This window comes from Stenella coeruleoalba, assembly GCF_951394435.1.
Source record: "Stenella coeruleoalba genome assembly, chromosome: 19".
Lineage (NCBI taxonomy): Eukaryota > Metazoa > Chordata > Mammalia > Artiodactyla > Delphinidae > Stenella > Stenella coeruleoalba.
The window spans coordinates 12,592,467-12,619,559 of record NC_137165.1 but is presented as its reverse complement, the minus strand read 5'-3'; the positions used below and the strand labels follow the sequence as shown (position 1 = coordinate 12,619,559).

Genomic DNA, 27,093 nt, shown 5'->3' with positions numbered 1-27,093 from the left:
GATCCCACACGTATGCTGCAACTAAGGGTTCTCATTCCACAACTAAGGAGCCTGAGTGCTGCAACTAAGGAGCCCTCAATTTGCAACTGAGGAGCCCATGAGCCGCAACTAAGGAGCCCACCTGCCGCAACTAAGACCCGGTGCAACCAAATATAAATTAATAAATAAATAAAACCAAAAAACACAAAAAACAAAAGGGGTGGCATATTCATTGTCACTCAGCTTGTATAGCAGAGCTGTGATTCAAACCCAAGTCTGTTTCCTGCCAAATTCTAGGCTTTTCTCCTATCCCTATTACATGGTGACCCTGGCCAAGTTACTTGACCGCTTTGTCCTTGACTTTCACCTTCTATGAAGTGGACTGTAATGCATCTCAGGTGTATGAAATGCATACCAGGTATATGAAAAGGCTTCAGGTTATATTGAACTATGACACTTGAGCACATTGTCGTTATTTTGTAAGGTAGGGACTGGATAGGTCTCTCGGGCAGCTGGGCTTCTTTCGAACACCAGGCCTTAGCCGGGGGTGGGGTGCCCGTGGGGGACTGTGGAGCCTTAGTTGGGGGAGGGGTCTGTCCTGTCAGGCTTCAGATAAGCTGAAAGGTCTCTTGGCTGCTCTCCTCACTAATTAGAACAGAAATTCCTGCTCCTTTATGAGAACGGGAAGGTCTGGGCTGGAGCCTGGGTTACCCGTGCCATCTGTATTTTAATAGAGCATTTATTTTAATAAGATATTTAATCTGAGATGCAAAGGCAGAAACAGTATGTAAATCAAGAGGTAACTGAAACAGGCTGTTTGAAAACTCTATCTGCAAATGTGCCAGAAAGGGCTTTTGAGTGTGACCTCAGCAAAGACCAGTTACTGATAGCTGAGAAGGTCCCCCAGGGGCACAGCTGCGCGGAGCAGGTCACAGGCTGTAGTGCAAGCGATGGGAACAAGGCCACCTGGCTTCCGCGTCTCAGGTCCTCTGACCTCTCCCCGCTTCTGGAAGGTGCTGCCACCCCCTCTGCAACATCGCCTTCTCTTTCTCCTCCGTAAATGCAAATGCAGGCGGCAGTCCTGTTTCTGAATGAGTTGGGTTCCAGACATTCATTCGTGCTGTTCCAGTTCACGTCCGTCACTATACGTGGAGCACCGGATGTGTACCAGGCCCTGGAAGACAGGGTCCAGGAGGAGAATGAGACACACTCCCTGCCTCTCGCAGTCTGTGTTCTCAAAGGAGAGACCAGACATGTAGTGTGAACCCAAGACCGGAGATGGTGGGTGCTGGAGAAGAGGTGCCTGGTGCCCTGGAGGCCACCTGAGGAGGGCTTCATGGAGTTGGTGTTTGAGGTGGGCCATGGAGCCTGGACAAGATTTCTGAAGGGAGTGGTGAAGTGGGGAAGTACATTCTAGTTAAATAGGATATGTAAGCAAAGGAATGGAGGTAGGATGAGCAGGGCACATGCTCAGAACCCAGTTGGACTGTGGTGTGGATTTCATGTTGGGGAATAGTGGGAAATGAGGCTGTCAGGGTCACCTGAGTCCATTTTGTGGTTGCTGTTGAGTGTTGGGGAGAGAAGGGCAGGTTAGGCAATGGCAGACTTCTATGCTCTGGGCCTCCCCCAAACCCACGTGGCAGTTTGGTACCCCAGTTAGCATAGAAAAGCAGAATCAGCATTACGGTTGAAATAGAGTTCTGTAATATTTGTTTTATGGCAATCTGTTTAGTCAGGGGTTTGGAGCGAGAGAGTCTTTGTATTGGAGGAGAGGTGGGTGGTACCTCCAAAATGACTCTTTTGCTGGGCAATTGAGCTGAATTAGTCAGGGATCTTTTGGTTTCAAGTGACAGACCCCCATTCCAATTAACCTAAAGGAAAAAAAGAAATGTATTGGTTTAGGTCAACTGGAAAGTTCAAGGGAGCACAGATTCAGGAATGGCTGGACCCATGGCTCCAGTGGTGTCCTTGGGCACCAGCTTTCTTTCTCTGTCTCTAGGCTATGTTTTTCTTTGAGTTGACTTCGTCCTCAGGTTATCCACACAGTTGGATGATGGCCGCTTCAAGCTTACATTCTCCCAGTTTAGCAACACCAGTAGGAAGAGCAAACCTATTTCCCAATAATTTCAGCCGGAGTCCCAAGGATGACCTACTGGATACAGTGGGTCATGTGCCCACCCCTGACTTTGGCCAGAGGGATAGGATACACTGATTAGCCAGGTCTGGGTCTTGTGCTCACTCTTGGTTCCAGAGATGGAGTTGCTTGGGCCGAGACAATAGGAGGGGTGGGTCACCTAAGGAAAGTTGGTGTGTTGCTATCAGAAGGTGAGGGGATGGAAGCAGGGCAGGAAAAACCCGACAGCTGTCCACTCTCCTGGCCCTGGTATTTTAGCTGGTGGTGGCCTTGGTTCAGTCTTCGCTGGAGGCTGCAGGCATCTCTTGATGCCTCCTTCCACCTCTGCACGTGAGGTGTTCGCTCTTCTTCCCTGATACAGCATATTGGATGCAGCCTTAGTAAACATGCTCCCTGGGCCACCTTTTCCCCGAGTCCATCCTGAACTTTGAGGCAGTCAGACGTGTGACTGTGCTAGACAGTCCCGGAGGACTGTCCCGGAGGACAGCCAGGCCTCCCTCAGGGTTGGCCCTCAGCTCTGGGGTCGGACCGTGCTTTCAGTCCTCTTTTGCTGATGTTCAGTGGAGCCCAGTTGCTTCTCAACCCAGAAAGTCTGGATTCCTTGCATACAGATTGCCACTCCCTCCAGCCATGTAGCCAGTAGGTGCTCTTGGTCACAAGGCCCCCGGCTAAGAGTGATCCATCCCCCTGTTGGAGGCCCAGGCCCAGCAGAGGTCTCAGGTGTATGAGACGTAGGGACTTCTAGGTAACAAGGATGTAACTGCAGGAGGGCAGAGAGGGGCAGCCAGAAGCCTCACGGAAAAACCCAGGGAAGCAACACCCTATGTGATCCTCGATGCATAAGGGTGTTCCAACTGTGACCCTCAGTTTCCCTATCTGTGAAATGGGACTAGAACTAATGAATGATTGTCACGTGTCCTTTAATGGAATTATCTGTGTGAACAAAAATCTTGTTCGGCAGTTCCATTCCTAGGTATATGCCCCAAAGAATTGAAAGCAGGGACTCAAACAGATATGGCACACCCATGTTTATAGCAGCGTTAGTCATAGTAGCCAAAAGCGGAAGCCACCTAAGTGTCCTTCTGCTGATGAATATATAAACAAAATGTGGTATATCCGTACAATGGAATATTATTCAGCTATAAAATGGAACGGAATTCTGATACGACATGGAGGAACCTTGAAAACATTATGCTGAGGTAACTAAGCCAGACACAAAAGGACAGAGATTGTATGATTCCACTTATACGAGGTACTTGGAATAGTGAATTCATAGAGACAGAAAGTAGAATAGAGGTTACCAGGGGTTGGGGGCTGGGGTGGGGAGAGTTATTGCTCGATGGATACAGAGCTTCTGTTAAGGATTCTGGAAAAAGTTCTGGAAACGGATAGTGGTGATGGCTGCACGGGACTGAATCGCACGCTGAAAAATGGCTACCGTGGTAAAAGCAAAAAAAAATCTTATGCAGGACCCTAAAATGTAGCACAGATAAAAGAGAGTATTTCCCTGGGTGGAGGTGGGGTAGGCAGGTGGAGGTGTCTCTAGTCCCATTTCTGTGAAAACTGACATGTGTGTGGAGCCAGAGTGCCTGGGGGACTCCAGGGAAGGGACAGCCCTTCCTTCCCTCACAGTCCACGTTCTAAAGTTGGAGGTCAGAACAAGGCCACTGTCCTGCCCAAGCCTCACTCCCCACTGCTTGTCTTGTGGTGCTGGGGAAGGTCAGCCCAGGGTGCGGGCGCCGGAGGGACTGGGCCACCTCACGCGAGCTCTCCTTGTAGTCCTGAGGTCGACGGCTCAGGGATGGGCGTTTGCCTCTGCGTTATGGGGCTCTCCTTGGAGGCTGAGGGGACCAGGGGTGGGTGGAGACTATGCGGGGGTTGCTCAGCATGAGCTGAGTAGGAAGAAAGGAGCCTTGGCTCTGTGCTGACCTTGGGCCACAGCCCAGAGCCCAGGGCCACACCGTGGAGGGCTGGGGTTTGTGCACACACAGCAGCCTGAGATGGGCAGCAGCCACCCCAGGGGGCGCTGACCGTGCAGAGCAGGCGTCTCTGCTGTTCCTGACCGTGGCACGTGCTCGGAACCTGCTAGGAGTGCTCTCTGGGCTGCTTCTTGCCGATCTGATTTTTTAAAGAAACGTTTATTATATTTTTAAAATCCATGTTCCTTGCAGAAAAATTGGAAAACACAGAAAAGTACAAAGACTAAAATAAAACTCATCTGCAATCCCAGATGGGGGAATTGCAGAGATAACCACTATTAACATTTAATGTATTTTCTTTGGTCTTTTTTCATATCCAAACACATACCCTCCCACACGGTATATTTACATCTGCATCTACTCTGTTTCTCTCTATTATAACACAATTGGGATTATACTTTATACACAGTGTATTAGTCAGGACTCTTGAGGGCAAGTGACAGAAGCCCAGGTTGAATTAACTAAACAAGATCGGAGGATTTAATTGGCCGGCATAACCTATTTGTGGAAACGGCCTCAGGAACAGCTGGATCCAGGACCACGAACAGTCTCTCTTCCTCTCTGTCGCTTGTGTCTGTCTCTGTGTTGGCTTCATTCTCTTGGGCCACCTCTCCCCATGATATTGAAACCACGGTTGCAGACCACTGTGGCTTTGCATTTTAATCCCTTTTCCTCCAGAGAGGGAAAAATAGCTCCTTTCCACCAATTCCAGTTAGACAGATCCCAAGGAGGAGTTCTGATTGGCTTGGATTATGTGCCCATCTCTGCATCCGTCCCTGTATGGGGGTGAGGGTGGGGAATGATGATGGCCCCGCCTGAGTCTGGGGATCATTCCTGTGGCCATTGTGGGTATTGTACCTACAAGAGTCCTTTTCGGTGGGAGAGGATCAGATCCCTGAAGTAGGGGTGGGGAGTTTTAGTACTAGAGGAAGGGATAAGAGTGAGTTGGGCAGGTAAAGCGATAGACAAAAGCTGCTTTGGCATTGGTTCCAGACACAAGGGCTAGCACAGTGTGTGGAGTGAGCATGTGGGCCCTCTTTCTTTTCTTTCTTTTTTTGGGGGACCGTGCTGCCTGGCACGTGGGATCTTAGTTCCCCGACCAGCGATCGAACCTGTGTTCCCTGCAGTGGAAGGGCAGAGTCTTAACCACTGGACTGCCAGGGAAGTCCTGGCCCTCTTTTTTTTTTTTCTTTTTGGCTGCGTTGGGTCTTTGTTGCTGCGCGCGGGCTTTCTCTAGAGTTGCAGCGAGTGGGGCCTACTCTACGTTGGGGTGCGCGGGCTTTTCATTGCGGTGGCTTGTCTTGTTGCGGAGCACGGGCTGTAGGCGCGCGGGCTTCAGTAGTTGTGGCGCGCGTGGGCTCTAGAGCACAGGCTCAGTTGCTCCGCAGCATGTGGGATCCTCCCAGACCGGGGATCCAACCCGTGTCCCCTGCATTGGCAGACGGATTCTTAACTACTGCGCCACCAGGGAAGTCCCCGGCCCTCTTTCTTGTACCAGTTTAATGGGAGATCAATGGGTACCATCCTATAAGCAGCACAGTCTGGCAACACTTGTCATCATTATGCATGCATATGCCCTTTGACCCAGGGAACCGCTTTGGGGGATTTATCCAGCATGTATATTTCCACACTTGTGGAATGGTGTAGTACAAGGTCAATTCACCACAATGTTATTTGAAATAGCAAAACGTTGGAAACAACCAAATGCCTAGCGGTAGAGAACCGGTTACCTAAATTATTTCAAATTCATGCCACGGGCTACTATGTTACTTAAAAAAGAATGGTGAAGCTTTCTATGTAGCGACAGAAAGTTCTTCCAAGATATTTTGAGTAAAGAAAGCAAGGTGCAGAGTGGAATGTATAATATATTAACTTTTGTGTAAAAAAAAAAGGGGAGAATAGGACTCCATCTTTGTATTGGTTTATATTTGCATAAAGATGCTGCAGAAGGATGTGTAAAAACTATTTCATGGGCCAGGTGGGAACTGGACAGACTGGGACAAGGGTAAGACGAGGCCTTTCACGGTATACCTTCTAATAATTGTTGGCTTTTGGACTACACGAATGTATCACTCATTCAAAAATCAACAGGTCAGTTTCCTTTGGGGGTGATGAAAAAGTTCTGGAACTAAAACCTTCCTGGTGGTCATGGTTGGACAACATTGTGAATATACCTAAAGCTACTGAATTGTATACTTTAAAATGGTCAGTATGGTACATTTTATGTTATGTATTATCACAACTAAAAAATGTGCAAAAAGTCAACAGACCAAAAAAAAAAAAAAGTGGAAGAAACCGAAAAAACATGGTATGAGGGTCCTGGGGTCGGTTGCCTGGGTTTAAATCCTGACTTTGCTACTTCCTAGTTTTATGATTGGATAGATACATTACTTAATTTTTTGGAGAATTAGTTTAGTCATTTATAAAGGGTGGATAATAAAAGACTGTATCCTGAGAACTGGATGAGAGGTGAAGGATTCAGCTGGGGAATCATAGGCCTCCCTGTGGGTTAGCTATCCAGAAAGATGAGGATTGTAAGGGCGGCCTGAGATGTCTCCCTCCTTCTGGCTAGCTGGGACATTTGCATTTTAATGGAGACTCTTAAAGACTGAAAACAATCAAGACTCCAAGGGAGGAATGGTTGGAATTTCAGAAAAATCTATAGTTCCCAACTGGGGAAAGCGAGGTCTTTTCATTTCCTGGGCAGAGTTAAACTTTTACCTTGTCCTCACCTGTGGCCCCAGATGGATGTGTTGAAAGTAGCAGAGGTGGGCTAGGAGAAAGGAGAGAGGAGAGCTGAGGATCAGACCCAAGACTGACAGAGCTTGAACCAAGCCTAAGGTTTGAATCTGGAGAAAATGAGACAGCCCGTCAAGAAATCGTGTCACCCCGCTACCCTAATCGCATGTCCACCTCCAGCTACTGCCCCTGGCTCTGCTCCCCACCACAGTGGCTGCTCTGGTTACCAAATCCAGGGGTTACCTTTGGGCTCTCACCTTAGTCATTTGACACTGCTTAATACTCCCTCCTTCTTAAAATGCTTTCTTCGTTTTGCACATGAAAACACCCTCCTGCTTTCCCTCCATCTCCTGGCTTGTCTGTCTCAGTCTTACCCTCCCTCTCCTACGTGGACCTGTGCCTGGGCTGATCCCTCAGTGATCTCCACTTGGATGTCTGAAAGACATTCCAAACTGAACACGTCCCAAGTGGAATCCCTGGTCTCTGTCTCTCCCCCTCCCCCAAACTCATCCCTCCTGTAGCCTTCCCTGTCTCAGTTACTTAGGCCAAATTCCTTCATTTCTCTACATTGTCCTTATCCCACCCTCCGCCCCCATCCAATCCATCAGCAAATCCTGTTGGCTCTGCCTTCATTCTCCATCCAGAGTTGGACCACTTCCCACCGCCTCCACAATGGTCAGTCTAGTCCAAATCCATCATCAGCTCTCACCTGGGTTATTGAGGTAACGTTTTAACTGGCCTCCCTGCTCTCAGTCTTTGCCCTCTTGCAGTCTGTGCTCAGCCCTGCAGCCAGAATGATCCTCTGAATCCATAAGTCAGATCACATCTCTGTTCTGCTTACAACCCTCCCTCCCATGGCTTCCCATTTCTCTGCAGTAAAAGCCAAAGTTCTTACCATGCCACAGGCCTTACATGATCTGCCCCCTGTGGTTTCTCTCCCCTCAGCTCCTATTCTTTTCTCATTGCTCACTCTGCATCAACCACGCCAGCCTCCTTGCTATTCCTTGACCCACTAAGCTATGCTCCTACCTCAGGGCCTTTGCACTTGCTGTTCCTTCTGCCTGGCATGCTTTTCCCCCAGATATTCTCATGGAATGCTCCCTCGCTTCCTTCAGGTCTTCCCTCAGATGACAGCTTCTCACTGAAGTCTCCTCTTGGTGACCCTATTTAAATTTGCAAACGTTTTCCTGCTTTATTTTTCTTTGTAACATCTGTCACCCCTTGATAAACCTCGTATTTAGAGCTTTTACATCACTCGATATTTATTATCTCTTTTTCTCCACTAGGATATAAGCTCCACGAGGGCAGGGCTTTTCATCTATTTTGTTCACTATTCTCTTTCCGATGCCTAGAACAGTGCCTGGCGCATAGAAGATACTCAATAAAAATGCAGTGAATGGATGCATGACCTTCGGTCTTCATAATGAGGGGAACCCCATGTCATTTCAAGGCCTTATGTAGGGGACTCCTTTGATCAGATTTACATTTCAAAGGGTCACTCTGTCTCCTGGGGGAGAAGGTATCAGAGTGGGGCAAGAGTGGGGCTACGGAGATCGGTTAGGAAGATGTCAGTGGCTTGAAGGTGATGGTGGAGGGGGATGGAAGGATGTGGATGGACTTGAGAGAATTGGAGGAGGCAGAATGAAAGGATTGTTGACCGTTAGAGCTGCACTTCCTAGATTTTAATGTGCACACAAGTCACCTGGGCGTCATGTTGAAATGTAGCTTCCTCTGCCGTATGATCCAGCAATCCCACTCCTGGGCATATATCAGGAGAAACACATGGTTCGAAAGGATACAGGCACCACAGTGTTCATTGCGGCATTGTTTACAATAGCCAAGACATGGAAGCCACCTAAATGTCCATCGACAGATGACTGGATAAAGAAGATGTGGTACATATATACAATGGAATATTACTCAGCCATTAAAAAGAATGAAATAATGCCATTTGCAGCAACATGGATGGACCTGGAGATTATCATACTAAGTGAAGTAAGTCAGATGGAGAAAGACGAATCTCCTATGTTGTGGCTTGTGTGTGGAATCTAAAAAAAACAATGATACAAATGAAATTATTTACAAAACAGAAACGGACTCACAGACTTAGAGAATGAACTTGTGGTTGCCGGGGATGGGGGGAAGGGTGGGGAGAAGGGATAGACTGGGAGTTTGGGATTGATATGTACACACTGCTATATTTAAAATTAAACGCCTTTCCATAAAAAAAAAAAAAAAGAAATGCAGCTTCCCATTGGTGGCTCTGGGGTGGGCCCTAGAACCTGCATTTTCAATGAGCTTCCAGGTGATGCCCCTGCTGCGGGTCCATGGATTCACCTTGGGGTTGGCTGTCAGGCATAAGGCAGGAGGAAGAGTCAGGAGTGCTCGGGCGCCTTTCATAGGGAGACAGAACCCAGCAGGAGGAATAGGTCGGGGGAAGTGTTGAGGTCACTTTTGGACACTTGTTTGAGGTGCTGAGATCCCAGAGGAGATTCCAGCTGGCAGTGGGATCTGACTCTCAGAGGAGAGGCCCGAGCTGGAGGCAGAAAAGGGGGTCATCACAGGGACGGCAAAGGCAGCCCCGGCGTGGGTGAGGCTGAGTGGGGAGAGGGTGTGCTGAGGGGGGGCAGGGCTGCGGGGAGCCCTCTCCCTCCCTGGGAGATCCAGGGAAGGGCCTTGGTTAAGACACCTGACCGGACACTGGGCGTGGGACAGGTGTTTTCTTCACTGGGCTCATTCAGTGCCACCCTGACCTCGCTGGTTCAACAGCCCCACAAAGAAAATGGCAAGGCGGCCAGCCTGAGGGCACAGGAGGGAAGCCAGACAACTCTGGTTCTCATGGAGGCGGGACATTCTCCAGTTTTGGTGCTGCTGTCCCAGGGGGCCTGTCCTGGAGCATTTGGGTGTCCCTGCTGCCTCGAGCCCCATTGTGGACTCGGGCAAACCTGGGCGCAGATCCCACTTCACCCCTTGGTAGCTGGGTAACCTTGGGCAAGGCACTCCACCTCTCTGGACTTTGGTTTTCTCATCTGTATGATTGGGGTGGTAACGGTGGTGGTTGTGAGGGTCAGTGAGATGGTGTGTCTAGCACGCGGAACCCAGAGGCTGGCGCTGGCCAGTGCGCAGCAAAATTATAATTATCTCCAGAGGGTGTGGCAGAGTCAGGATGGGCACTGGCCTTGCCCACTCCCTCCCTGCCTGCCCTCTGCCTGCGCTGGGCATGGCTTCACCTCCAAGCACTTCTCACATGGAAGGGGCCCTGCTTCCTCCTTGGTCCCTCCCCTCGGCTTGAACCCAGTCAGATCAGTCCCCGTGATCTCTCTTGCTTTGAATCCCACTCCTGTTGGTGCCCATGCATTCAAGCTGGTCTCTTGTCCATTCACTTTTCCCTTCTGAGCTGCCCTCCCTGGGGGCAGCATAATTGTCTGTCTGTCCATCCATGTCCCCCATTACATATCAGTCCTGGAGCCTGGGTAGGGGCTGAGGATCCAGCAGGGATGAGGCAGGCCTGATCACTGCCCTTTTGCAGTTCATAGTCTGGCGGGTGGAGCTGGGGAGCTGGGGAGAATGGGTGAGGGGCTGACTTGATGGGAGCCGTCAAGGGCTGAACTGGCAGCTCTGAGGGCAGTGAAGCCTATCCTGAGCTCCCCGGCTTGTGGGGAGAGCACTTCCTGTCCGCAGGTCACTGGGATGTTAGGGCAACCGCTGCCGCTCCGCAAGGGGATGCTTTGCTTAAAGGTTTCCTCCATTCTTTTTTTTTTTTTTTTTTTTTTTGCGGTACGCGGGCCTCTCACTGTTGTGGCCTCTCCCGTTGCGGAGCACAGGCTCCGGCCGCGCAGGCTCAGCGGCCATGGCTCACGGGCCCAGCCGCTCCGCGGCATGTGGGATCCTCCCGGCCCGGGGCACAAACCCATGTCCCCTGCATCGGCAGGCAGTCTCTCAACCACTGCGCCACCAGGGAAGCCCGGTTTCCTCCATTCTTGCCACTTCTTCCCAGAAAGACCTGGCCCAGCCCTTTGTGTGGTTCCACTGATGTTCCCACCACAAGCCTCAGCTCTGGGTGCCCCCGCCCTCGCCTGCTGGGGCTTCTTCAGCTCTGTGGCCTTTTAACTGATGGATTTTGGCCGTTATGGGGAGGGAAGTGTCTTCCATCTAGAAGCTTCTAAAAGCTTCCATTTTCTCTCTTCCCCCTCTCTCCACCCTGTCTTTCTTTTCTTCCTCTTTTTTCATCCTCTGCCCTGTCCCCTTGCCCCACCCCCAATCCCCGTTCTGTAAATTTGTAAAACAAACACATAAAAAAAAACCAAACTCATTTACCTATTCCATCTGCAGCTCAGAGCAGGATAAAGCTGCCGCCTCCCTTGGGAGTTGGCTTTTGAGCTTCGGGCGTTAGTCAGCTCAGTTCCTGGGGCGATTGGCGGAGAATCCCAGGGCCCTGTCATGTGGCCTGGGGCCTTGTCAGCCAGGCCTCAGAGGCTCTGACCCAGATAGGCGGGTGGATGGCCCTTTCACTCTGCTCCGTGCGCACCTTCTGATCTGGAGAGGGACCCAGAAAGGACAGGCAGGGGACTGGGAGGCGTCAGCCAGCCTTTTGAGCGATAGCAAAGCTAGGACAGGCTACTGCAGTCACCCCTGGTCTGTGTGGACCCTGGGCTCCTTGTCAGACCTGGCCTCTGCCTGCTGTCCTCTCCCAAGGGAGAGCTGGGGCTACAGGGATGATTTGCGGGGGGCCACCTCCGCCTGATGACTTGCGCTCCTGGCCGAGGCGGACAGCACACGTGTCCTCAAAAAGGACACGGCCAGACAGGAATTCATTGTTCAGCGCTGTTGGAGGTGCGGAGGGTGAGCGATAGCTGTTGAAGAGCTCAGGACGTGGTTCTTGGAAGCCTGCCTGGAGTTTGCGCTGCGAGTGAGGACCATCCTTACCTGGCGGGACCCTGGCTGAGCAGGGAAAACCAGGTGTAGTGATGTCCGTGCTTTGCCGAGGAGAGGCAGAGGTGGGAGAGATCAGAGGGGACGCAGCCGCCCTTTCCTTCATTCTTCCCTTCGCTCATTCACTCCACACATAAACAGGAGAGCTCAGCCCACAAACCTTGAGTCATTCTTGAGTTTGAGTTCTGGTCTCTCCATTAACTCGCTGTGAGTTCTTTAGGAAATCATCCCTCCTTCTCCAGGCCTCAGCTGACTCATCTATATATAAGACGAAAACATCACGCCAAACCGTGATCTTCCCCAAACTGTGCTTGGCAGAGAAGGTGATGATAAACGTCGTCAGTGCAAATTGTTATATGAATGTAAGGTCTTAGTGTTAACAGACAGTTTTGAGGGTCTGCAGTGCTGCCCTGGGCCCTGCGTGCTCTACGGAAGTGGCCAAGACAGTTCCCGTCCTCAGATCACTTACAGCTTAGTCTGCGAGTGGATTCATTTCTCGGAGGACCTTTCATTTCTTGGAAAGTTCTCATCGTGCTTCCTCCTGGGGTACTGACCCGTCGTAGCCCTCAAGCTCTTCAATTCATTCAACAGATAGTTACCGAGTGCCCAGAGGAGTCGGCTGATGCGTGGGGGGCAGGTTGGAGTCCAGCAAAGGGCCCTGGTGCCCCACTGAGTCTTTTCTTTTTTTAATTTCTTTTTGGCTGCGTTGGGTCCTTGTGGCCGCGCGTGGGCTTTCTCTAGCTGCGGCGAGCGGGGGCTACTCTTCGTTGCGGTGCGCGGGCTTCTCACCGCGGTGGCTTCTCCTGCTGCCGAGCATGGGCTTTAGGCGCGCGGGCTCAGTAGTTGTGGCTCATGGGCTTAGTTGCTCCTCGGCGGGTGGGATCTTCCCAGACCAGGGCTCCAACCCGTGTCCCCTGCATTGGCAGGCGGATTCTTAACCACTGTGCCACCAGGGAAGTCCCGCCCCACTGAGTCTTGAAGCTGTGCCCGGCTCCTCTAGCAGAAAGAGCCGTGTCCTCTCCCCTTACTTGCTTCTCCCACCGCATCACATACACTACGTTCCAGCAGTGCCTATTTATCAGATGATTTTCTGGCTGGCCCAGGAGTGGCCTCTTCCTGTCTCTCTTTGGTCTACTCCTTGGGACAGGGAGATCTGGGAAAGGACAGCAGAGGTCCTGGGCAGGGGCCCTTACTTCTCAGTGGCCCCAGCTGTCTGTCGAGGCTGACTTCATGCCTCCTGGGGAGAATAAGGCCATGTCCATGGACAGACCCTTCCAGCATTATTGATGTTGATGTATCATCTTGTCACTTAAGTGACCAGGGCAGCTGGAAATGATTCAGCAGGAAAGCTGAAACAGCAGCCTTTTCCCAGCCCTGATTCCCTGTGGCAGGTGCTGGGTCTGCTCCCTGGGGCTTCGCCTGCTCTGGTTTGATGGGTTGCATCAGAAGAGCAGAAAGCAGATGTGGCAGGGCCCCTCCCTGCCCCCAGTCCACTTCATGAGATGCCTCTGGATCCTCTGAATTTGCTCCCAATGAGTTTCTATTAATATTTACGATAAAATGTGAAAATCAGAATTAGAATGACAGGCTCTCACTCGTGGTGTCCTTTGAAACAATCCAGAATAGATTATTTGTATTTAAAGGGATATTTTTTTAGGTACTTAGCAAATGAAAAGTAACTTTCTCTTAAAAAAATACTCATCCCAGGCCCCTTGCCCAGCAGCATTGGTTTTGGACCCCAGGTTGTTGTAGGAGGGAACTTCAAGCCTCTTGAACTACTCTTTTCCCAGCAGAATGTTTAATGAATGATCCCAGTGCCCTAGCTGACAGCTCTCAGAGGCCAGGGCTGCAGGGCTGCAGAGCTGGGTACCAGGATTGACGCTGAGGCCACCAAAGCAGGAGTGTAACAGAGGGGAGCCATCTAGAACTTGCCCGCCAGGGCCCCTTAGAATCCCAGCTTTGCTACTTACTTGCTGTTGGACCTTCCACAAGTCACTTAACCTCTCTGAGTCTCAGTTTCTTCATCTGTAAAATGACAGAATAATTCTGTATCTACCCCATAGGGTTGTTGAAAAGATGAAATGAAATAATGCATGTAAAGAGCTTCACGTAGTGCTCAATACATCTTAGCTGGTATGAGGAGGAGGACAGTGATGATGAAAGATGCTTCTTTTATGTCCACTCTCCATGTCCAGAGGAGTAATCCAAGCTCGGAAGCAGAATCAGTTACCAGGGAATGACATGAGCTTAGTAACAGATCAAACTGGTGGGGAATGGGTTAACTGTGTCCCAGACTCTGGAGCAGGGCACTGAGGTCAGTTGAAGCCAGAACAGTGGATAGACCAGATTGTAGTGGAGATAGCAGCCTCCTGCCCCATGCTGCTCTAACTTAGCCCTCTAGGTCTGAAGGTCTATGAGTTTCTCATTTTCTTATTCTGAACTCTTATTGAGTTCATTCAGTGCCAGCTGCTATGCTGGGAATGGGCCGGTGGGCAGGGTACATGTTAGAGACCTGTGAAGGGGCCAGACAGAGGTGGCTTCTGTTCTCACTGATTCAGGAGGTGGGCCTGGCCTGGGAAGTAGGTTTTTGCTCATCACTTGGGGCTCTTGGTTATCCAGGGGTGCTCCAGGCTGCCAAGCCCTTCTTCTGAACCTTCCAGTCATAGAATACTGCAAGGATCACACCCAGATTCCGGGATGCTGCTGGAGGCTCTCACAATTATCCTTCCTTTCCTAGTGTCCACTAGAGAGAAGCCAGTGCTGGGAGGAGGCAAGAGGTTTGATTTTGCTGGGTTTGGTTCATCTGCTTGGGTTCTGCAGGCAGGGTCAGAGCATGTTGTTGGTAAGATGAGATTGTAGCCCTCGCTCCTGTGGGCTGAGTCAGCTATGGTTGATTTCTTGGCCGCAGGGGGATCCCCCTTGTCCTGGACATTCATCTCCCAGTGGTGCAAGAATGAGGGTGGGCCATGTGCCCTGTCTCGGTCCTGGAAAACAGCTCCAAGCATTTGTCTTTCTAATGAGTGAAATTTTCAGATAGGGAATGACATTATTAATTGAAAAGATCAGACATACTTACCCTGAAATGCTATGATCTCTCCCCACTGAGACTATCATTTAGTTTGAACCGATGATGAAAATCCTTAATCTGGTATATCACCAAGTAATAACTTATTCGGAAGAGTTAGGAATTAAGAGGCAGAGTCTTGGAGTGATAGTTTAGCTGGGAGGCTGGTTTGCTCTGTGATAGGGTGACTCCTAATGCCAACAGACTGTTGGGTGGTTTCTTAGCATGGATGGTTTAAAACACCCCCGTGTTGGGCACTCTGGAGGTGGGATTGGGGGGTGCTCCTTCCTTCCCAGGTTTTACCAGGAATTCATCCAAGACCTGGGGCCACTTAATGTGCAGTGTATCCTTCCACTAGCACCATTTTTGTTGTTGTTGTTCAATAGTCCATGTTTACTTATTATAACTGTGTAAATATTATTTATTTTTGAGCCGAAGAAGGTGCTATAATCGTGTTTCCCTTCTTGTATAACCTTTTATTTTTCCTAGAGTTAATGAGCAACTCATGTTTCCCCCATTAGTGCAGTTTTCTATATATCTATCTTTATTTTTCTCTTACTATTTTAATTTATTCTACCATAATTCCTTTAATAGCTTTTCTTCCCCCACCCCAAAGCTTATGGCCACTGCATATCCTGTCAGTTCTGCTCTTTCTAACAGGAGACCTCGCCTCCAGAGCTTTCTAGCTTCTGCTGGATTGATTGCTGCTTTTTAACAGTAGCCTTCCAAGAAAGGGTGCAAGGTGGTAACTTTTGGGGGGCTTTTGCATGTTTCAGAATATCTTTGTTCTACTCTCACAGTTGCTTGATAGTTTGCCTGGGTATAAAATGTTAGGTTGAAAATAATTTTCCTTCAGAGTTTTGAAGGTATCATATCATTGTCTATACTCGATTCTATAATTGCTGTTGAAAAGTCTGTTGATATGCTGATTTACATCCCTTTGTCTATGGTGTGTTTTTGTATTTCCTTTCTGGAATTGTTGATGATTTTTCATTTACCTAGGCATTCTGAAATTCCCTGACAATGTTTGGGGTGGATCCTTTGTCATTTACTGTGCTGGGTGCTCAGTGGACCCAGAGACTCAGGTCCTTCCTTCAGTTCTCAGAAGTGTTCTTGTACCGATTCTCTGATAAATTTCTCCTGTGAAGGTGAAACAACCACCATCCTATTATGCTCAGACTCTGTGTGCTAGGATTTTCGGTAGTGCACATTGGCGATGGATGGCTTATCTCTGCTCCACTATGTTTGAGACCTCATCTTGGGTGGCTCAGATGGCTGGAGACGGTTGGGATGCTCAGCTGGGGCCGTATGTCTGGGGCCTTGGTTCTGGCTTGGTTCCTCGGTTCTTCGCATGTGCTGGGGGTGAAATGTCCAAGATGGTTTCTTCACTTGTATGGACTGAGATGTCTGGGACATCTGAGAGCTGGCTGGGTGTCTCTCCATGCAACCTCTCCATGCGTTAGCCATAGCACGGCCATCTCAGTATAGTCAAACTTCTTACATGCCGGCTTGCTTTCCCTAGAGCAAATGTTCCTAGAGATAGAGGTGGAACCTTCAAGGGTTCCTATGACTCAGCCTTGGAAGTTAAGTAATATTATTTCTTTCCCATTCTGTCCGTCAAAACTGAGTCACAGGGCCAGCCCAGATTCAAGGCGGCAGCAGGGACGCTACAAGTGCATCAATACCAAGAGATATACTCACTGGGAGGCCACCTTTGGAGACTAGCTACCACAACTCCCCTCTCTGTTCTCTATTACCTCTTTCTGGAAACTTTATTGGTCAGATATTGGATCCCCTGATGTTTTTACCTTTTCTCTTTCATTTTCCATATTTTTATCTTTTTGTCCTACTTTTTGGGAGACTTCCTCAGCTTAGCCTTCCAATCATATTTCTCTTTTCTGAGATCTCTTTCTTTCCTGATCATTCCATTTTTACAGTGTTCTCTCCTTGTGTTGTGCGTGTAAGATCTTGTCTTATATCTGAGGCCATATTACTTTATAGTATATTTTGAATTTTCCATTGGTTCCTTGCAGTGTCTGTTTCTTTCAGGTTCCTCTTGTTTATTTTGATGTCTCTTGCTTATGTTGGAGGCTTTCCTCAAATGTCTGGCCACCCTTAGCTGTCCCTCGGTCCTTAAGAGTGAGGTACTGGAAGTGGGTTGGGAGCCCTGTGTGCTTGGACTGGCGTGCACCTGGGGGTTTCCATGCAGGGTGATGATTGGGTAGTGAGCTGCCCTTTTCATTGGAGGAACCTAGACGTTGTCTTTTCTTAGGGATGGTCCAGTTTCTCGTGGTGCTGGTGGCGGTTGATGAGGTCATGTGGTTGGTGAGGAAGTGAAAGGTTGGGGGATAGGGTCCAAAGACTGAGTGTCTCAAGTATCAAACACTCCCCCAGGTCATCCATCCCCCATCCTTCTTCCAGGCACTTGTAATCTCTTCTAGGCTGAATTTTCTTCTTCCATGGCATTTGCTTGTGTCATTTCACACCTTTTTTTTTTTTGCGGTACGCGGGCCTCCCACCGCCGCGGCCTCTCCCATTGCGGAGCATAGGTTCCGGACGCGCAGACCCAGCGACCATGGCTCACGGGCCCAGCCACTGCGCGGCATGCGGGATCCTCCCGGACCGGGGCACGATCCCGTGTCCCCTGCATCGGCAGGCGGACTCTCAACCACTGCACCACCAGGGAAACCCATTTCACACTTTTTTAAGGGGTTTCAGAAGAAGCAAAATAAATGCATGTGATCAGTCTCATATGTTCATCATAAAGTCTCAGCAGGCTTAAGAGTATATCTGTCTCTATCTCTATCTCTATATCCATATCCACATTTATATTCATCTCTCCTAAAGAAAGTGAGAGAGAACTGCTTAACAATTTTTTTTTTTTTTGCGGTACGCGGGCCTCTCACTGTTGTGGCCTCTTCCGCTGCGGAGCACAGGCTCCGGACACGCAGGCTCAGCGGCCATGGCTCACGGGCCCAGCCGCTCTGCGGCATGTGGGATCCTCCCGGACCGGGGCACGAACCCGCGTCCCCTGCATCGGCAGGCAGACTCCCAACCACTGCGCCACCAGGGAAGCCCAACAATTATTTTTTATTGTGATACGTGTCCTATGTCCAAACTGAAGCGTGAAATGAGCACCCATCTACTTGCTATCCCCGTCAGGAAATCCGCGCAGGCTGGGAAAATGCTGATATTCTGTGCCTTTGTGACCCCGTGGCTTTATGGTTTTGATTCTGAAGCTGTCTGGGGCTGTGACCTTGTGAGCTGGCTGCCTTTGCTCTGACCGTGATGGAGCTCCCTCAATTGAGGCCAGGCGGTGCTAAGCAGAACCGCTGACCATGTGAGGGAAGCTGCTCACTCAGCAGTTTTCAAGCGATGCAGTACATTGGGGGCTGGATGACAGGCAGGTAGGCTGTTTCCTCAGTGCTGTGGACATGCAGCCCCTTGGACAACGGGGTGACTTGCCCACCATCGCTTCCTTGACACTTGCCCTTCGCGTGGCTTCCAGACTCCATCCGGCCGTGGTCCTCCCTCTCTCACCTCTTCTTACCTGCCCTGCTGAAGGCTTCTGTTCCTTTTTGCTTTTTCAGCCCTACCTGTTCTCCCTGGGGGCCTCCTTTCCTCTCATGGCCTCAGCTCCTGCCTCTGTTTTCCTTACACCTGTGTCTCTGTTTAGGCTGCAGTTCTTTCCTGATCCCACCTGGGGACCCCAGGGCCTCCTGAGCTGCAACACATCCAGAATGAACGCTTTATCGTCTGCCTCTGCAAACCCAGTTCTCCTGCTTTGTCTGTGTCATGGTTGAAGCAACGCACAGTTTTCTGAAACCCTCATCTTTTCGCGTTTTTGGCTGTCTCTTCCTCCTTTTCTCTTAGTCACCAAGTGCCCTTCATTTTGGCTATGAAATGCCTGATGGATCGGACCCTTTCCTTTCATTTTTGTGACCAGAAGCAGAATGGAGCCCCTCCCATGCTGTTCCTCCCTTCGCCCCTCCCCTTCCAGTCACCGCGTCCTCCGCTCTGCTGCCTGGGGTCTTCCAGCAAAACCCTGCAGGTCAGCCACGACGTCCACGCCCTCCTTTGCCCATGAGACAGAGTTCAGCTTGCTCAGTGCCTGTTTCCCAAACCACCTTCAGCACTCTGTCGTGTCTGTGCGACACCTGTATCCGTTACTTAATAGTTTTCTTTAACTGGCTCAGTTTTAAAAACTTGAATGAACTCGTTTTAGAAGGTGACGGTATGTCACTAGCATAAAGGGAAGATCAGGGTGGCCTGCCACACGTAGAAGATCAATAAGTGATTATTGCAATAAAGGGCACCCCAGATCACCTCAGGTGCCCGCAGGAAAGCGTGCCCCCCACTCTGGGAAAGTGCGATGTGGCTGCTTTTCCTGAGCGGGCTCTAGCTCTTCCCGGCAGGCAGGGTGGCACCGTGGTTAACATCGTGGACTGTGGAGCCAGACTGTATGGGTCCAAGCTTTGCTCTGCTACTTTCCTGCTGTGGGAACTTGGGCGAATAACTTAACCTCTCTGAGTGTCCGTTTCCCCATCTGTGAAGTGGGGTTAATGATATTGGCTGCAAAGGGTTGTTGTGAGTATGAAACGAGATAGGATATGCGGGTCACTTCCAACAGTACCTAGTACAGGAGAAGCCCTGAGGCTTCCTTGCTAGTTTTTTCTTTTCCTTTTTGAGAGCCTGTTAAGTGCCACGCCTGTGTTTCCTCTGCGGCCCCCTGGTGCTCCTTGCTTTCACTCCTCTGTGCCTCTGTTCAGCGCCTTTCCCCTTCCTCTTTCTCTCCCAGACAGATGCTGGCCTTTCCCGCCACGTCTGGCTTAGCTCTCACCTCCTCGGTAACCTTAGCTGATCTCCCAAGGAGACCTGGCCCCCGCTTTATTCTGTATCTGTTTTAACCGATAACCCACAGTGCACACTTGGCAGGTGGGTCTTTCACGTGGGTGTGCTGGGCCTCCAGTATGGCTCCTGCAATTTCACTTCTCCCTCCCGGATTGTCTTCTCAGAGGCGTGTAAATAATCCTGACGTCACCGCGCACGCTAAGACACACAGCCCATCCTTGGTCCTCGAGGGCTCAAGCTTAAAGGGAGCTGCTGGCCAGTGTTCTCCTTTCAGATGCCGCTGTGGCCCTTGGGCCCGGCAGAGCTGGCTTTCTCATCGTGACTGGAAGGAACCATGCAAGTGGAGTCGGAGATCTTGGGGTTGAGGCCCGACTCTCCAGTTTTCTGACTCTGGGACCCTCAGGCCCACATGGAACCCCTCTGAGTCTCTGCTTCCTCATGTGTGAACCCTACGGCCTGAGTCAGTTCTAAAGCTTATGTGTTCAGTAACGGCGTATTTTCCCGGGAGTGTGGAGGTTTGCCCTCGTGGACGGGTTGGTCCATCACCTCTGAGTTGTAATGCCGGAGGGAGGCTGTGTCCCCCCCACCCCCAGGCGGGGGCCACAGCTGGTTCTCGTGGCTGGTTTGCCCTGTCGTGTGCTGCGCCTCCTTGAAACCTGCCCTTTCTCCCACCCCTGGCCCAGTTTAGGGATTCAGGGTCCTCCAGGGAAGGGCAGTGCCATCCTCCCCCTACGCACCCAGAGAGACGCCGGCATGTTCTCTGTAGCTGCAGGCACGGAGCATCGCCCCGGCCTCCCCTTGTTCCCACGTGCTGTCCTGCAGCTGAGTCGCACCTGGCACACCTGCACAGCCGTAGACCCGTAGATCCCTGGGGCCCCTGCTCCACCTCTCCCCTCACACAGGGCCCCGGCACTCGTGCTGTATAAACGTTTGTCCATAAACCAGCCATGCTTCCTCGGGTTCTTCCCGGGATGTCGTGACCTGCTTACCTCCCACGTTCATGCTGAGGTGACGGGAGAGCCGCAGCTCTTCTCAGGAGGAGAAGAGAGAGGATCGCTGTGGGGTTTGGGCATCTCCCTCGGCCTCTTTGGGCCTCAATGTCCTCGTCACCAGGATCAGGCTGTCGGGTGGCTTCTCTTGGTTTCTCCCGGCTCTGCTGGTCTCTGCGTCTGTGAACCCTGAGATTGGGTGGGCACGGTGGGGTGGGATTGGGGTTGCATTCCCTGGGGAGTGTTGCATCCTCGAAGGTCCAGAGCTGTGCTCTGAGTCTCCTGGATCCTCTTAGGGTGTGCATGGGAACGAGATGTGTCACCAGAGCCAGCCCTGCCAGGTGCGGACAGGTGAGCAGCACCTGCTCCTTCCCAACGGGCTCCCCAAGGGGGGCATCGGGGCTCAATCCCTCCACGTGTTGGAGCCTCTCATTCCTGAATCCCGTGTCCCCTTCCCTCCCTCCGTTCCCCCGCCCGTTCTGCTGGGCTGGCATCCTTCTCCCCTTCTACACTGGCCCCAGCAGAGTATGGACAGTAATGTCTTCACCTCCACGTCTGGGCCCTTGGGGTTGGGATCAAGCCACGTGCACAAACGCAGGACCCGGCGGCCCACACACAGTGGCTGGACTCTCCTGTCTTAAGTATGTGGGCATCCAGGTTCCCTCGGATTTGAAGCCATTCCTGCCTCCTCTCTGCTCTCTGATTGGCTTTCTGCCTTTGTGTCCCCGCCCATGCCCATTCCCTCCAGCTTATCTGACGGCAGCCTTGGCCATGACCATGGCAGCCAGGTATTATGTTTTTGCTGTGCACCAGGCACCGTGCCAAGTGCTTTTCAGGCCTTATTCAGACCACCCAAGGAGGTGAGTATTATTATACCGTTTTACAGATGAGGAAGCTGAGGTGGGGAGAGGCGAAGTAACTTGGTCACGGTCACACAGCTAATCCGGGGTGGCGCCGGAATTCAAATGCAGGTCTGTTGGACCAGAACTCCAGGGCTTTTGATCCACTGTACACACTGCCTGCCCGCCTCCCTCGAGGCTGGAGGCTGGCCCTCTACTCCAGCATCTGCCAGGCTGTCCTGCCATGATGGACAGAACTTCTCGGACATGTTTCCAACCACGGGGATGCCCCAGCACGGCTGGCTGCTGGAATGAGGGCTACGTGATTGTGCCTGTGGCCTTGGGTCTCTGTAGACAGCAAGGTGGATTCCTCTGGGCTGGGACCCCCAGCCCATGCCCAGCCCGGTCCCTGCTCGTCCTTCCCCCTGGCCCGGCTTGCCCAATGACCACACAATTCTCTGCCACCACGAAAACTGTCTAAGACTCTAGTCATATTGAAGAGTTGAGCGCAATTTTCCGAGTCCAGTGCAGGGAGCAGGAGTTGGGGGTTAGCCTGCCCATCCTGCAGAGGGGAAAGCAGAGATAATAAGACTCTGAGGGTCCAGCTTGTCACGGCTAGAGCTGGTGGGAGCCAGTCCTGGCTTCTAATTCCCTTTTCTTCCTGTCGTATCTCCTTCTTATGATGATTTCTCTGGAAGCTTTTTAATTTCATTTTGTTTTATTTAATTTCCTATCGTTTATGGTCTAGTTGGTTATGCAGGGTTTGGAAATGTGAAAAGTTGGAACTCCAAAACCCTCTCCTAAGTTCTTAAGTACTGTGCTACAAGTACTTAAGGATGCTGGGGGTGGGGAAGAAAGGCACTGCTTTCAACAGGTGGGATCAGTCAGGAAACCGTACTCAGCATCTTCAGCATCTCCAGAATGCGAGACCCTGCACACAGCCCGGGGCCCCGGGGCCACCAAAAGGCAGCCAGAGAAGAAAATTAAGCAGCAGGAATGACAGAAATGGAGCCCATTCAGCCCCTTCATCCTTATTTCTTTCTAAAAAGTTGAGGTATAGGGCTTCCCTGGTGGCGCAGTGGTTGAGAGTCCGCCTGCCGATGCAGGGGACACGGGTTCGTGCCCCGGTCCGGGAGGATCCCACATGCCGCGGAGCGGCTGGGCCCGTGAGCCATGGCCGCTGAGCCTGTGCGTCCGGAGCCTGTGCTCCGTGGCGGGAGAGGCCACAACAGTGAGAGGCCCGGGTACCGCAAAAAAAAAAAAAAAATTTGAGGTATGATTTACATACCATGAAATTCACCCTTTTAAAGTGTACGACTCAGTGGGGTTTAGTATATTCACAGAGCTGTGCCATCGCCACTGCATAGTTCCAGAACATTCTTATCACCTCCGAAAGGAATCCCAGACCCACGAGCAGACCCTCCCTGCCCCTTCTCCTTCTGCCCCCGCCCCCAGGCAACCACTCATCTGCTTTCTGTCTTGGATTTCCCTATTCTGGACATTTCGTATAAATGGAATCATGTAATAGGTGGCCTTTTGTTTCTGGCTGTTGTCATTTAGCATGTGTTTGAAGTCCATCCATGTTGTAGCATGTATCAGCACTTCATCCCTTTTTACGGCTGAATAATATTCCACTGTGTGGAGGGACCGTGTTGATTATCCATCCATCGGCTGATGGCTGTTGTGATAATGTGTCTCGTTCCTTTTGGTTTGGTTTTCCTGGGAAGCTCTTCATAGCGGCCAGCTGTATGCGTTTCTCTAGCTTGGCTACTTGGAAAGCAAGAGAAAGCAGGGCCGAACATGGCAGGGTGGCTGGGGAACTGGTGTAGTGGGAGATGCAGACAAGGGGAGCGTGTAGGTTTGGGAGAAACTCTGTGCCAGAGGGAGGGCTTAAACCTGGCCCCAGAGCCATCTGCTGTTACAGGGGATTTTTTTCCTGTTGTTGATTATTAACCGATGGTTACGATCCTGACGGTAGATCCCTGGGGCTAGAACTGGTGCTTATTTGAGATGCCAGGAATGTTTTCAAAGACACGTAAACAGCCCTGGACCCTTGCTTCTCTCTTTCCACTTGGAAACCTGATCACCATTTTATGAGTTATAATAATAATGGTCTACATTTGTATAGGACTTTATATTTTATTGCACAGCCATTATGTTTAAATCCTCAGAACATTATCACCCCCATCTTTGCAGAGGAAGGAACTGGGACACAGAGAGGTGAGGTAACTTAACCAAGGTCACACAGTGGGGTAGCAAGTAGAGACAAACTTGAACGCAGGAATCTCTTGATTCTTAATATAGGTCCTTTTCATAGACATGTGGGAGAGATGATAGCTGCAATGACTTCACATGGTCTGGGGCAGAGACACTGGAGGCTGGAGGCAAGGACCCTGGAGGCCTGGGTGCTGTACGTGGGGTCTTTGCCTGGAGGTCTGCCCAGTTCCCTGTGAACAGCCCCATCTGGGTGAATCATCCCCCGGCTTTCTCAGCTTCCTCTCCCGGCTCTTTGATCATTTCCTCCTGAGATTTACGTTTGGCTAAAGCCAGATAGGACCTCTCCCGGCCTCCCTGAGCCCTCCCAGCTGGGGAAGGAATCCCAGAGTAGAGAACCTCAGTGCCAGGCAGCTCTGGGGCAGAGGGAAGCTGAGTGGGCTGCGCCTCCAGGACCCCAGAGGCGGGAGGCTCTTCTGACCTGCTCATTCACACCTGCTCTTAACCACCCTTCTCTTTTAGCTGAGTGTGTAATCTCCCTGCTTCGCTCCTCTGCCTCTGTCACCAGCCCCTCTTCTTCTGGGTTCCCGGGTAGGTCTGGGACCCTGCGGCCTTAGAGCTGCCTGTGGGCTGGCTTGGCTCGAGAGGCAGTCTTCAACCTTAGTGCCATGATCCATGTCAAGATCACTGTGGGTTACAAGAAAGTCATTACAAATAAGAGGGAGGTTACCATTTCTGCTAATAATTTACCTTTTGCTTATAATAAATTAGAGCAGATTCAAGGTTATCTCTTGAGATAATCATGTCACTTTCACCACTCAGTAAGTGTGATGTGTTTGGCTGAGAAAGGGCTAGAATTGCATTGAGCACCATGTTCTTACTCTGTCTTATCTTAGCACCAGCTGGTGGCTAGGCTGGGCCTGGCTGTCCCTGGGAGGGTGGCTCACACGCAGATGTCGTTGGTTGTGAGGTCTGGGGCAGGGCGAGGTTGAGCCCAGCTGACCATAGCAGGGGTGGTGCGGCTGAAGCAGGGATTTCATCCTTTTGGGTTTTGGTCTTCCAATTACAAAGCCAAGGCTAGAACGTGGGACTTGGGCAGTGTATTTGTTTCCTAGGGCTGCTCTAACCAAGTACTAGAAACCAGGCAGCTTAAAACAACAGACATTTATTGTCTCAGTTCTGGAGGTGAGAAGTCCAAAATCAAGCTGTCAGTATGGCCATGCTCCTCTTGAAGGCTCCAGGGAAGAATCTTCCTTGCCTCTTGTAGCTTCCGATGGTGGCCTGCAATCCTTGGCCTTCCTTGGTGCTCCAGGTGCATCATTCCTACCTCTGCCCCTGTTGTCACATGGCATTCTCCCTGTGTGTCTGTCTCTTCAGGTGGCCACCTTCTCCTCTTATAAGGACACTAGTCATATTGAATTAAGGGGTCACCTTAATGACCATATCTTAACTTGGGTACATCTACGAAGACCCTATTTCCAAACGAGGTCACATTCACAGGTAGGTGAAGACTTCAAAATATCTTGGGACTTCCCTGGCGGTCCAGTTGTTAAGACTCTGTGCTTTCAACACAGGGGGCGCGGGTTCGATCCCCGGTCAGGGAGCTAAGATCCCAAATGCCGCACAGCGCAGCTAAAAAAAAAAAAAAAAAAAAAGACTTCAAAATATCTTTAAGGCAGTTCATGATTCAATCCATAACAGGCAGTCAGCTCTTAAATAAGTACCTTTGGCTCCTAGGAGGGAGGACTGAAGTCCAGAGTAGGGTTTGGTGCCGTGTGGCCCATCCCCTCCCGTAAAGCCATTCCAAGCTATCTAGGTACCAAGGCAGGGTGGTTTCTGATTTGCGGCCGTCGGTGTGCATGTGCTCTGGGTTCTGATCTTTTTGAGGGCAGTGGTCATGCCTTCTGCCCAGCCTGGTGTCCCCTCTGGAGTCTTGGACAGGGCCCTGGAGCTAGCAGGAGGCCGGTAGCCACTCGTGCTCCTTCCTGCTCCAGCACCTTCCGGGCTCCAAGCATCCTTTGGGAAATCATTCTGGCAGATGCCCCGTGCTCCCATGTGATAGCCCTCACCAGCTCCTGGAGACTGGTCCAGGGAGAACAGACTGGCTCAGGGGAGAGAGGCTTAGTCCACGAAGGGCTGGGTACGAGGGCCCTTTGCCTGGGACTCAGGGACCTTGGTAATAATCTCAGCTGCTCTGGTCCTGCGGGCGTGGACATCTTCCACCTTATGGAGAGAACCGAACAGTGTGACTATGTATATGAGGGTCCCCCGACCACTGATATGAAAAATCTGCTGCCATTGCCCTCCTCTAGGGTTTGTGTTCCCAGAGAGCCAAGGCGGCTACTGGTCAAGTTTGCCCACAAGCCATCTCCAGGGGAGTAAGCCAGAGGTCCTCAGCTAACCCCACACAGTCCTGTAGACTCTGGGTGGGGGCTTGCCTCCCCTCCCTTCCCTGCACGGTTTTCCCTTCCAGGCTCCCAGACCCACCCAGGAACTGCCCTGCCCGTCCTCCCCTCAGGGGACCTGAGGGTGATGCTCCCTTCTCTGAGCACCTTTCCTCCCTTCCTTTTCCATCATCGTGAGTCTCGGGCTGCAGGCCCATTGAGGAGGAACGGTGCCTGCTTGGAAAGGGTAGAGTGGCTAGGGGAAGCAAGCTTGTTTCCACCCAGCTCTGTGGGATCCACAGGCAGGTGAGGGCCAGAGCAGCCGGACGTTACCCACAATGGTAACCTCCAAGGCCATAAATGCGAGGGGAGGCTGGTGGCTCTGACTGAGAAGTAGAAGGAGCTGCGTCCGTTCCTTTGTGTGTGACCACGTGTGTGCGCACGTCTTGAGCCTTGACCCTTTGGTTCTTGTGTTAGTTACGGTCTGGAGCAGGAGGGAGGGGACCCCACTCTCCAGTCATCGGAGTGAGTCCAAGGTCCAGGAATAAAGGAGGAGGGAGGCAGATGGAGGTGCAGAAAGGGGGATGGGCAGGGTTGAGGTTAGTGGGGCCACGTGGATCCTCCACCAAGCCAGACGGTCACGCAGCCTCCTTACCTGGCTCCCTGGAGGACAGGTGACAGGGACAGGCAGGGGCTGTGCCAGGGTAGCTGGGCCTGCCTGGGCTGAGGGGAGCCAGGCTGGGGTGGTGTCTGAGCCCCAGGGCCAGGGTCTCCTCTGGAAAGACGGTTCCCTCTGTAGGGAACATGGCTTCTCTCACGAAGGGGGGCTTGGGGTTGGAGCTGTCACCCCCATTGGCAGGACGTGGGCTGGAACAAAGTACAGAAGCATTCTCTCCAGGGGGCAGTGGGGGTCCTTCGGTCATTTAAGTGGGACCAGGTTGGGGGCTGACTCTTGGCTGCTTCAGGGTGGGGCTCTGGAGAAGCAAACA

The 27,093-nt window shown here is 51.4% G+C and overlaps 1 protein-coding gene across 1 annotated transcript in view; it reads left to right on the top strand.

Moving 5' to 3' along the window:
- The window catches only part of RAP1GAP2 (RAP1 GTPase activating protein 2), a 213,028-nt gene that overhangs the window by 86,487 nt on the left and 99,448 nt on the right, over positions 1-27,093 (top strand). The window lies entirely within an intron of this gene.